Raw genomic sequence first — 12,584 nt, 5'->3', positions numbered from 1 at the left:
TGCTATCCTAGTTCAGAAGTAACTTCAATCTTAATGTCTGCTTCTGCTCAATTTAATACCTCAATTTCTAACTAAGTCAGAATGACTGAGAGTTAAGTAAAATTGAAGGCTATTCGCTTTAATTGAGACCAATTTTTTTTTATTTTGACAGAAGTTAAAATGCCTATATAATGTAGATATGATCATTATATACATTTATGAGATATACTATACTTCATCAAAAATATATACATAAAACCAGAGTAACAGGGACTTGCCTATGCTTGGAAAAATATGTGTGCATGTGTGTTTGTGTGTGTGTGAGAAACCATGTATGTGACAGTGCATGCATATGTTTATATATGTTATCTATAAACACGTTATATATAACATGAAATAGTCAAAATATATTTTATACATAACTGTTATATAAAAACATCTTGATTTATTTGTAGATCCTATAACTATATCTCATTTTTAAAACACGAAATAAAGAGTAATTCTTCAATCAAACAACCTGCCTTAACCCAAAAGCCTATGTCCTTTTTTTTTTCTTTCTTTTTTTTAACACCTACAGCACCTGGTTTTCCTAGGTGGTCTCTCATCCAAGTACTAACCAGGCCCGACCCTGCTTAGCTTCCGAGATCATATGAGATTGGGCACGTTCAGGGTGGCATGGCCATAGGCTGCCTATGTCCTTCTTAAAGGCAAACCATTGGAAGGATTTTCATGAAGACACAGGCCTACCTGCTGTCACCAGCACAATTTAGCAACGGACGGCAGGTTATGTAACACACAGTTATGCTTTTTATTCTCCAGCACATCATGTAACCTGTTTTGATATAAGCAAAAAAGAGCTGTTAATTTTTAAGTGAACTTTTTATTAAGGTAAAACAAAAATGCAAAAAGCGCATAAACTCATGTCCAGAATGATGCACTTTCTTAGAGTGTGCCTGTGATGTCAGCACTCGGCTCAAGAAACAGCGTTACCAAGTTCTCAGAAGTCTGCTGGTGTTCCCTTCCAGGGACCACTCACCCCAAAGTGTACTCACTCTCCTGATTTCCAACAGTACATAGTAGCTTTGCCAAAAGCAACTATTGATTTAACTACCTTTACTTATTATAAGGAGAGTTATGCTTTTGTAATAAAGCAAATTCCTCATCAATTAAAGCCAAAAAGAAAGATTCCGCAAGTAGCTAACAAGTAAGCAAGAACTAGGTTATAAAAGTTGAAAGCAATACTAAATATGCTAAATATTATTCATGTGGAACCTCAGACCTGGGAATCTGACCTCTTTGCCCTGTTTAAAGCTTTGTCCTCGACCTACTTTGACAGTGGTCATTGGGAGTTTGAAATAAGGAACTCAAATGCGTGGCTCCAGATAGAGAAGATAGTCTTAAGGGGAACTGTGGAATCTGAATTGTAGCAGCAATTGTTAAAATCCTTTATGTCTGGCTTTGGCCTTTGTAAATAAAATATTCACCTTCACTTTCTCCCAAGGAACATGAATAGCCCTGTATAGGCATTGGTAAATGAGCCATGGAGAATGAGGATGGGATCAAATTGAGTGAAATAATTTCAGCAGCTGGGAACTCTTAATAGGCATGTAAACAAGAAGGGGTTTGTTGTGTGTGAACGTTCTCACAGAGGTGTGTGAACCCTTATCTCTTCATGCTGGCTGCATTCGGAGCGGTTCGTGTTTAATTTGAAACAGTCTCCCGATGGTTCAGTTCAATCTGAAACTGTGCTCAGCCCATTATTTTATTATTTTTAGTTTAGAACAAAAGAAAACATTTTGAAATATCAGCCTTTTCAAGTCGATGGTTTACATAGGACACATCATATCACGTTCGAAGGTATCTCCACAGTATTGGGATACGTAGTTTAAGGGTTAGAGAGATTGCTTGTGATGCATTTTATTTGTGTCAGAGGTAAAAAAAAAAAAAAAAAAATAGTGGAATCAGCCTCAAGTTTTTCTGTAACATATGTAAGCTGTTTTCATTACCAGGTCTAGATGTCTCCTTTGTTTCCCTGGTCCTTGATCTCTTAAGGGGCCACTGTCAATGTATCTTCGTTTTTGTTTGTGAGGAAAATAAATGAAATAGACCTTTGATCCTTGCTTCCCAGGTCTCACTTTCTAGGGTTATTTTCCATTCCCCACCATCATTTTTCTAGACTTTTCAGTGCTTGTACCACAGGACTGTCTCCATTTGGAGACCTCCGATGCTTAGGGCACTATTGTTTTATATATGGTTAACAGAAAAGTGTTTTAATTATACAAGCTGTTGAGAGAATAACAGTTGTAGAATAAATAAAAGACATAAATAAAAATCTCTATGTCAGTGATTAAAATATTTATAATTGTATTGTATCATTCAACAGATATATTGGACAAAACTCACGATTAACTGAATGCATAAGAAATTATAAGAGAGAGTACTACTTTTAGTGCCCTGTCAATTAAAAGTTATTCATTCCTTCAGAACAAACTAATATACTGTTTTTAGTGATTTTAAACATGTTAGAATTTAGCCCCAATTGCAGAGATTTGACAAAATTAAGTTTAATGCTCACTTCATTTTTATTATCTCCACTCTGATTTCTCTAAAGGCTAAGAAAAGAGCAGGAAAAAAACTAATCAAATAATTTCAATTAGTCAAATCAAATGTATAAAACTAATTAATACAAAATCATATAGGTAAGCCAATATAAACTGTGTGAAACCAAAATGAAGTAATCCTCTTTCTGGATTACTGATTTTGATTTTAATCAAAGTTCATAACGAACAAGAGTCTTCAAGGAAAAGTGGCCTGGGCACCAACAACATACTTTTTATGAAGAGGATTCTAACAGGATGAGAGCGTGGCTTTGGTTCTGTTTGGGGTGTAATCGTGTTCTTCAGAAGTCTACAGTCCCAGTGAATTATAGCCACAACACCTCAGGAAGAAATAAAAAAAGGCAACTTGTAATCTACAGCATGTATGTGGAGAAAGAAATGGCTCAGGGGAACTGAGTAATTTACTTCTGGCCAGAAATAAGGAGCGGCACTAACATTTCTAAGCTTCTCATGTCCTATTTTTCTCATCAAAAACCATTTCCCAAAAACTAATTATGATAGAAACATGAATCACAAAGTTCGCCCTGCTTTAGACAATGGGTTATGTGGTGAAGATGTAGCAATAGGATAGCCTGTCAAGGAAAGATCAGCCAGTACAAATAAAATCAGCAAGTAGCACAGATGTTCTGTTATCTCTTCTTGCGGGACAGGGCGGACACGCTGCAGTTCCAGGGCCAGATCTGGCTGCCGCCTGATTTTGTAAATAAAGTTTTGTTGGAGCGCAGCCACTCCACGCGTTTATGCATTTACCCGGGCTGCTTTCATGCTTCGGCCACAGGAATTGCGATAAAAGCCATATGGCCTGCAACGTCTGAATCTTTACTATACTATCTGGCCCTGTAGAGAAAATGTTTCCAACCCCCTGTTTTATTTTAGAAAGTAAATCTCACGCCACATCTTTAATTACATGAATCATGCTTACACACTCTGACCGATTAATTTTGTTTGTACTTCTTTATTCAGTACCTAAATCCAAATAAACCTCTAATAGTAATAGAAATGATAACTCTCTACATATATTTGTTATCTAATAGGTGCCAGATAATGTACTACATTGAGTATTGTTTTAAGCTGCTAAGTTTGTGGTAATTGGTTTCACAGCAACATTAAACTAATAGAGCAGGTAATTCCTATTTTGTTGATAAAAACCTTGAGGTGCCGGGAGATTAGGTAATTTTCCCAATGTGTCACAAATGGAGAAGAACAGAGCCTGTGCTATAAGTACCTCCTACCAGGTCGACCTTACCCTAAACTTTGGGGAGTTTTGTGGTGTTCCTTGGGAAAGTCTCTTCCAGAGTGATTTTCTGTCCCATAGTGTCGATCTGGATTTCTAAGAGATTAGGGGAAAAATGGAAAATATTTTACATTTTAACTTGGTGAAAAGAAATGTTGGAATGCATTTCAACTTCTTTTCTTCTGAAAGATTGACCAAGATATCATATTTAACGTTAGAAGAAACAAACATCATTTAACACATGGAAAATATTTTACATTTTAACTTGGTGAAAAGATATGTTGGAATGTATTTCAACTTCTTTTCTTCTGAAAGATTGATCAAAATATATTTTACGTTAGAAGAAACAAACATCCTTTAACATGGTCTCCGTATTGTAAGGTAATTTCCTCGGGACAGGTGGCTGTCCGCAGTGACCGAGAGTGTTAGGGGTCACACCAGGACGGAGCAGAGTGCCCACAACATAGGATGCCACCAAATGCTGACGCGATGATTTGCATTCTTATTGTCATCACTCTTGATGATGGAGTTATTCATTTTCTCATAGACCAAAAGACATTGGTTCTTTTTGTTTCTCCAAGGTTATGTGTAAGTCCACCTTAGCTTTAATCCAAAAGTAAAAAAAAATCAGCAGTTGGATAAAGTTTGAAACATCAGTAGTCATATGCTGAACACACCCAAAATGCTGCTATCCATTGTTTGGATAGCATTATTAAAATATTAATAATTTAATAATGCTAACCTGGAGGCATTATTAAAATTATTGAATCCTTCGTTAAAATATTAGGTCGCCTCGTAACTATCCATGTTTAGGAGGATTTCAAGACTAAAGGGTAACAGAACATCAACGTTTAAATTGTGTCTTTTACATTTGACTCTTATAACAAGGACTATAAAGAAATGTTAAGCTGTAGGATAAGAGGAGCAAAGGATGACACAACAATCCGGAAAAAAAGTAATGTCATCAAACAATGTATAAAACAGAATATCAAATTCTAGTGGGCATAGGAGTGAGCAAAAGCCAAAACTTTGTCCTCATGAAGCTGATATTCTGGCACATGTAGTAAGTCTTACTTAGAATCCTAAATACTTTTTCAATGAAGGACTCACATTAGAGATTTAGAACTGACCATGACCTTTGACATTTTCTCAGTGTTACAATATCTGCCACGTCCTCTTTCTACCCTACTGCGTGACAAGGTCCGCAGATGGGGACAGAGGCTTCAAGGAATGCATCGTCAAGAACGAGGACGTGGCATGTAGGCATTATTAAAATTATTGAATCCTTCGTTAAAATATTAGGTCGCCTCGTAACTATCCATGTTTAGGAGGATTTCAAGACTAAAGGGTAACAGAACATCAACGTTTAAATTGTGTCTTTTACATTTGACTCTTATAACAAGGACTATAAAGAAATGTTAAGCTGTAGGATAAGAGGAGCAAAGGATGACACAACAATCCGGAAAAAAAGTAATGTCATCAAACAATGTATAAAACAGAATATCAAATTCTAGTGGGCATAGGAGTGAGCAAAAGCCAAAACCTTGTCCTCATGAAGCTGACATTCTGGCACATGTAGTAAGTCTTACTTAGAATCCTAAATACTTTTTCAATGAAGGACTCACATTAGAGATTTAGAACTGACCATGACCTTTAACATTTTCTCAGTGTTACAATATCTTTGCCTAGGACACCTGATATGATTTATTTGTCTCAAATAAAACAGCCACCTCTTTAAGCTCTAAGAAAAGTTTAAGACAACATATTTAAGAACAAAGAACAGTTTTGTTTGGCTCAAAACACTCTCAAATAGAGTGAATTCTCCTTATAATACCTGAATATTAGTTCAAGTTACTCAGTTTCTTTTCCTCAATTAATGCAGCTCTCTGAAAGGGTGCTCTAATATAAAGTTAAAGTTCACTGAGCAAGTCCACTGTATTATGACTAAGATGAGGAAGTTTTAGAACCTCAGTGTGTTTTTCCGAAGACTTGATCTTCTAAAATAGTATATAATAATTTGAATCTGTTTTCGTATCTTCTTTTATTCATCACGTCAAAAATTATACATTTAGTACCGTCAAAAAAATATACCATAAAAAATTAAAAAATACACATACCCAAAAAGAAAATGAGGCATCCTAAAACTATGATTTAGCTATAAGTGTTTTTCACTTTGTGATATAGATTTCTAGTTTTTTTCTAGTATTATAAAACACATTTAAAATGAGATTATGTTTAAAAATTTTAGGATAATTTAAAATGTAAAAATGGACAATTAATGTAATTTTCTTTAACAATTGGGAATGGCTGCTTGGTGTTGCACTGTATTGATGTTTAATAATTCAAGTTCATTGTGGAATATTTAAATTGTTTACAGTTTTTTGGTAATAATAACCAATGTTGAGGAAAACATCATTGTAACTGCCTTGGTATAAACCATGATCATTTACTTGGGATAAATTCTAAGAAATGTAATTATTTGGTCAATGTTATACACAGTTTTGAGATCTCCGTATGAATTGCTTGGAAATTTGTACCAATATAGAGTTGTGCTTAATATATAGCATGTTTTTAACATGCACCCTCAATAATACTAACTAGCTTTTAATTCTTACCTTGTTTTAATACTTATTAAGTTGAAAATGACACAGTATAACTCATTTCTAATTTTATTTCCTTACTTTTTAGTCAGTTTAAAGTTTCTCCATACTTATTTTAATCATTTTCATTTATTTTATGCAAAGTTCCTCTCATCTACTTTACCATTTTCCCTGTAGGGCATTAATAGTATTTTATTGATTTGCAAAATCCCTTTGAAGTTAAAGAAATAAATTATCTGTCATGATTTATGTATATTTTAAAATTATGTTTATAATAGATTAAAATGTGTAAGTAAAATATATCATTTTTAATGGGTAATTTCTGCATTTCATGTTACCATTTTTCTTACAAGAAGTCAATACAACAACAGAAATGATTTTAGGACAGTTCCTGGCAAATATCAAAGGTTATTTAAATATTATTTATTGCAATGATTCTCATTTTTATCATGGAGGAAATTGTTGCAGAAATATATTGTACAACTCATCCAAGGTCTCACAGCTTAAAATGTGTACCTAAGATACGAACTCAAGCTAATAGACACTATTTAATTACTAGAGTGAAATCAGCTATTTCTTTAAGGCATCTTAGTTCATCTTCGTGGGAAATATACCTAAAAATCAAGACCTGAGCTCTAGATGAACATATTGCTAATGGTGTGTCAGAACTAGAACATACACACAAACACACACACACACACACAGAGTTCTTCCTCACCTTTCACATTACATATTTGTTATCTTCCTTCTACATCACACACACACACACACACACACACACAGTTCTTCCTCACCTTTCACATTTCATATTTGTTATCTTCCTTCCACACGGAATCCCTGTTTCAAAGAATATCAATATATTTGCCTATGTGCTCTATCTAACATCACACACAAAGAACTTTCAGATTTAACTACATTTATACCACAACTATAAACACACCAAGTAATTCTTTGCCCTAAGGTCACACAGAATATCCTTAGATATTTGTCTTTAGATTATCTTTGTCCGCAGAGTGTGTACTGTCAGAAGGCTGTATCTAAAAGTTACTTAAATCCATTTTATTTCTAATGTATGTTATTAATTTGAAATATAGTTAGTTGTATTTGTTTTTATTCAGATATAATTTGGGGTTGATTATTTTGTCCTTTAGTATTTTATTTTTGACTACATGAAATATTAATATAGTTCAAAAGCCAAAATGATGTTTAAAGATACACTCAGCGAATTCTCAGTCAGCACTGTCGCATTATATGAAAACTGTTTCCTTTCGCTGCCTCTGGGTAATGATTTTCGTGATCCTGATTGAGTCTTCCTAGGGTGCTTTACCCAAAAATAACAAGTGCATACATTGCCCTTTTCTTTCTTCTTTTTATTTCCTTAGAAAATGGTGGAGTATGAAGCACTGTTTCCACTTTGTTTTTCACTTAGCATGTATCTTGGGAACCACTCCATGGTGGTTTACGGAGATTCCACATGTTTGTTTTTCCACAGGAATCCATTGTGTAAAATTGTCTCCAGTATTTGATTATGGCAGATAATAAATACATCAGTGAATAAATCTGCTCACATGACATTTTACGCTCGTGGAGCCATATCTTCCGTTAAGCCCTGGGCGTGGCATGGTGCCCTTTGTGGCTCTCACCAGTGGCGTGAGAGGCCCATTGCCCCACAGCTTCGCCAGCAGAAGCTCGTGGCAGGCTTTCAAATGTTTGCAAATTTCATGGGTGAAAGTGGTATCTTGAGCTAGATTTAACTTGTATGTCTCCTCATAAGAGTGAAAGTGAACATCTTTTAACATGTTTAAGGATGTTTTTATATATCTTTTTTTCATAAACTGTTCATTACTTTGCCTTTTTAGTCAGTTAAGGATTTAATCTTTTTTCCCCTCTGTTTTTAAGAGTCTTTTATATATTAGTTCTTTATCTGTGCTATATGTTGCACATATTTTTTCCATTATTTATTTATTTTACTTTGTTTAGGGTAGTTTTCCGTATCATTTCTTTTAAATGTGGTTGAATTTATTAATATTTTCTTACTGCATCTGGATTTTAAGTCATAAAGTTTTTCCCCCCCACAAATCAGTTTATAACAGAAATATAAGTTTTCTTCTAATAATTATATTAGCAATTCTCTTTTAAAAGCGAAGCAGGCTTTATAAATAACAGTGTTGGTTTTTCAAATGTAACCCAGGACTGTCCCAGGAAAACGGGAATATGTAGGTACTTGTTTACAGGTATTATTTTATTTAATTGTAGAGCTAACATCTACACGACTTATTTTCTTACCTAATGTTAGGTTAAAGCTATAGCTGTTCTGTTTCCTCAATCTAAAATATTTTATCATTTCAATATCGATGGTGATGCTGCACTATAAGGCAAAGAATGCTGTATCGCCAGATATTATCGTACTGTAAGGCAAATGTATATTAAGTATATTCTGCCCCTTAAAATTTCACTGATTAAGGAAGGATTGAGGTACAGCATTTATTTATTCTGCCTAAGAATTGAACTCCAAGTTTTTACTTTTACTTAATCACTAATAATTATTACTCTGTAAAAAGAAATGATTAATCATTTTAATTACAAATGCAATAGTAGATTAACCTTGTTGTCATCAGTTTTTTTTAAAAAAAACCTCAGAATAAATGAAACCATCTCCATTAGAACCCAATTAATTTCATTGGAGAAAAGGAAATTAATTCCTACAGAGAGTATAATTTCTGCTGATGTTTTGCCTATGTTATTTCAATTAAACCTCCAGAGGGCTCCATATATTCCTCATTACTATCTTTATTCAACAAGAGCAGAAACTGAGACCTAAAAGTCAGCTAATCTGCCTAAGGTAGAAAGTTAGAAATGAAGTGAGGCTATCCCCTCGAGACTGACCACTCCAAAGACCTTGCTTTTCCACAATACTTTGTGGCCGCGAACGAGAAACAAATTGCTGTTTTCTAGGAATTTCTCAGAATGTACGATTTTTACTTGTTTGACTTGTTTGTTAGTTAATAATGTAGCTAACTCCCGTGATGCCCAGATTATCACTGTACTTCACACCCAGTTTAAAGGTGTACCCCATGTTCCCGTGAAACGAAGCACAACAAACAGAGGAAGCAGGTTTCAGTGCAGTCATGCAGATGTATCTTCCCGGATCCACTCTCAAGTGGGCGTTGGATATTCTCATGTGCAGGGATATATGCCTCCTTAATTTAGATTCCCCCCATTTTGCTGTCATCCTTACAAGGGATGTGTGTTCTTGGAACATGGAGTTTCTTTAAAGGCTTCTTTCAGTAGACCATTGAGAGATGGACTCGCTTCTTCTCAGGGTCTGAGAAATTAAAGGACACGCATAGCCTCGGGCCCTCATTTTGAAAGCACTATCCATTCCTTATAAAATGACAAAAGACGCAACAAAGCCAACCTTTTATTTTCCCACCTTGGCCTTCGATCTATTTAGTAATGCCGTGACATTTCTATCAGGTTTCTTCCATTGGGCTCTTTCAGAACACAAATAAAAGAGTGAATACAGGAGCTGAGCTTTCTCCCATTCAACTTTCAGCTCTGTTAGCTTTCAATACCAGAAATGTATTTAAAACTGGATAAGGTTTGTTAACTCTTATATACCACTGTCACTCATCCCGATAGAAAAGAATAAAACTATATGTGATAAGATTTGCAATTCAAATCAAACCGTTTCACTCTGAAAATATAGAGGGTTGTGAGTTGGGGCAGACAGGGAAAGCAAGAATTAGGTTTCGCATTTACCTTTAGTAATAATACTGCAGTTGGTGTTCATAAAACTAGTCATATAGTTTCGTATATTCTCTAGAGAAAATTACATAAAAGTGTCTTGATCAGGTTATGCTTTCCTATTTGATTCTAACTATGGAATAACATTAGCTTTTATAAAAAATAAGTATATTTCTGAACAAGTTTAGACTTTTAAAAGCATGAAAGCTAAAGAAATAAGCTGCTTTAAAAATTTTCAGAATATTTGTGTATTCTAAGTAACATGCTGTCGATTGCATCCATGTTTCACTCAACTTAGGAGATTCCTTAAAGCGGCAGACAAAGAGAGCTCAATGGGTATAATTAGAATCTTTCAAAACACGAAACACAACTAAACAAACAAAGACCAAACTCTTTTCATAACAGTAAAGCTAAACCTCACTGCCTGTCACTCAGATAGTATTATTTTAATAATTTTATAAAGAGCTTATTCCAACGACTGCAACTTACTTTAACTTGAAAAATAAACTCAACACTTTTTGAATAACAATTATATCGAAATATGTTGGATTAATTTAACTGATTTTAAGAAATTTCTAAAATGAAAACGGCACAATTAGTGTTCCAAGTCCTGTGCTTGAGTAGTGATTATGTGATATATTACAGGTCTTCAGGAAAAAATGGAGGGAAGGGAAACAGGATGAATTCAGTGTGTATCTACTGTGAAAATGGCACTAGGCTAGTTTCAGTAGAGATTTATGGGTGACTCAACATACAAATAATAGAGAAGAGCTTTGATATTGTGATGCTAAGTCCCCTGTATCTAAGAATTATCCACTGGACCCATCGGTGGTCTGTAAGCAGCCATGTTCATGCTGGATGACCCTTCCCAGCTGGAGCTGATTTGCCCAGCAGTAGACACCTGAATCAAGCAGAGCCAATCAGATTCTTTCTCCCAGGAGTTTGGAGTTTTGATCTCCTGAGCAATGTCTGGGTATGATTTGGGACTAAAGCAGGACTATGATCTTTCTAAGACAGGACAATATAGGACTTTCTATAGCCAGGACCCTTTAAACATCTTGTATTTCTGCCCTTTCTGAAGCTTCGTAAGTAGATCAGCTCCTGCATGGATTCCATGAGGTCGTTCAATTTTCTTTTAATAACGTTCCTAACTGCTCCCTCAAGTTCGTTTCTGCTACATGCAGCTGAAGGACCTTAGCAGAAAATCTTCCTTTTTAACCTTTCCTTGGCTGACCTCTTTATTTTAACCAAAACTTCAGAGAACATACGTACATCTCAATACAATGTTTTGGGTGCTGTTTGTATAGAAAATATATACATGTATGTATTCATCCCAAAATGATATACATATTTTTAGTGAACATTTATAAAGGCAATGAATTCCTAGTCGACTAAGATTTATGTAATCAGTGGAGACCATTCAAATAATTTTTCATGTAAACATTTGGTAAAGGGTGATTTGGCCTCTTCACATGTAGAAACAAAAGTGTCTGGCCTACTTTTCAAGGTTTTACCAGGTATATAAGTAGCAGTTGACAACAGGAATATAGAACACATTCTAAGGGAAAATATATGCACAGAGTAAAGAGAAGTGGGCCGATGATGGAACCTGTCATCAACAATTAGGGAGCAGGCAGATACGAAAGAGCTCAAGCTATAAACTGAGAATAAATAGTATGGCATGTTCAGCATCTTAGAAATTAAGAGTGTCTTCATTTTTAATTTATCCATTGCTTATAGAATAGAATCACAGTATCCTTCATGATTCAAACTGTTTCTCCCAATTCTCATTTTTTGAAACTGAATAAGTTTTGGTGCATTTGTTAGATATCTTTCAGTATCAACTCTAACTGTATGTTAAATAAAATTTTGTGAAACAATAGATTCAGGAAACAGTAGATTAAGCACATGTAGTATTCTTTGGGACTTTGAAGACTAGTAGATGAAAATTTATATATTTGAAAAAAAAATCTATATATATACTTTTATCTGAAAACCATTCACGTGCCATAAACAAACAAACAAATAAATAAATAAAAAGATACAATACTGGGCAGTCTAAATTATAAGTTATGAATTCATATAGAAATAAATTCTATTCTTAAATTCTTATAAAATAAAATGAAAAGCCAACTGAAAGGTCTTGATCCCAATTCCCATTGTGGGCAGTGTGGATTTCCCACACTAAGCAAGCAATTCTCTGGACATCAGGGGTGTATCCTACAATTCAACTCAATTCTGAGTATTTACCTAAATTCTTATAAAATAAAATGAAAAGCCAACTGAAGGTCTTGATCCTAATTCCCATTGTGGGCAGTGTGGATTTCTCACACTAAGCAAGCAATTCTCTGGACATCAGGGGTGTATCCTACAATTCAACTCAATTCTGAGTATTTACCCAGTGAC

At 34.6% G+C, this 12,584-nt stretch overlaps 1 pseudogene; it reads right to left on the bottom strand.

The window, feature by feature from the left end:
* Window positions 1-547: 547 nt before the first annotated feature.
* On the bottom strand, window positions 548-666 carry LOC112484663 (annotated as a pseudogene).
* Between the last annotated feature and the right edge of the window lie 11,918 nt (window positions 667-12,584).

This window comes from Pteropus alecto, unplaced genomic scaffold (assembly GCF_000325575.1).
Source record: "Pteropus alecto unplaced genomic scaffold, ASM32557v1 scaffold17, whole genome shotgun sequence".
Lineage (NCBI taxonomy): Eukaryota > Metazoa > Chordata > Mammalia > Chiroptera > Pteropodidae > Pteropus > Pteropus alecto.
The sequence above is the reverse complement of the archived record's forward strand: the minus strand, read 5'-3'. Positions and strand labels throughout refer to the sequence as shown.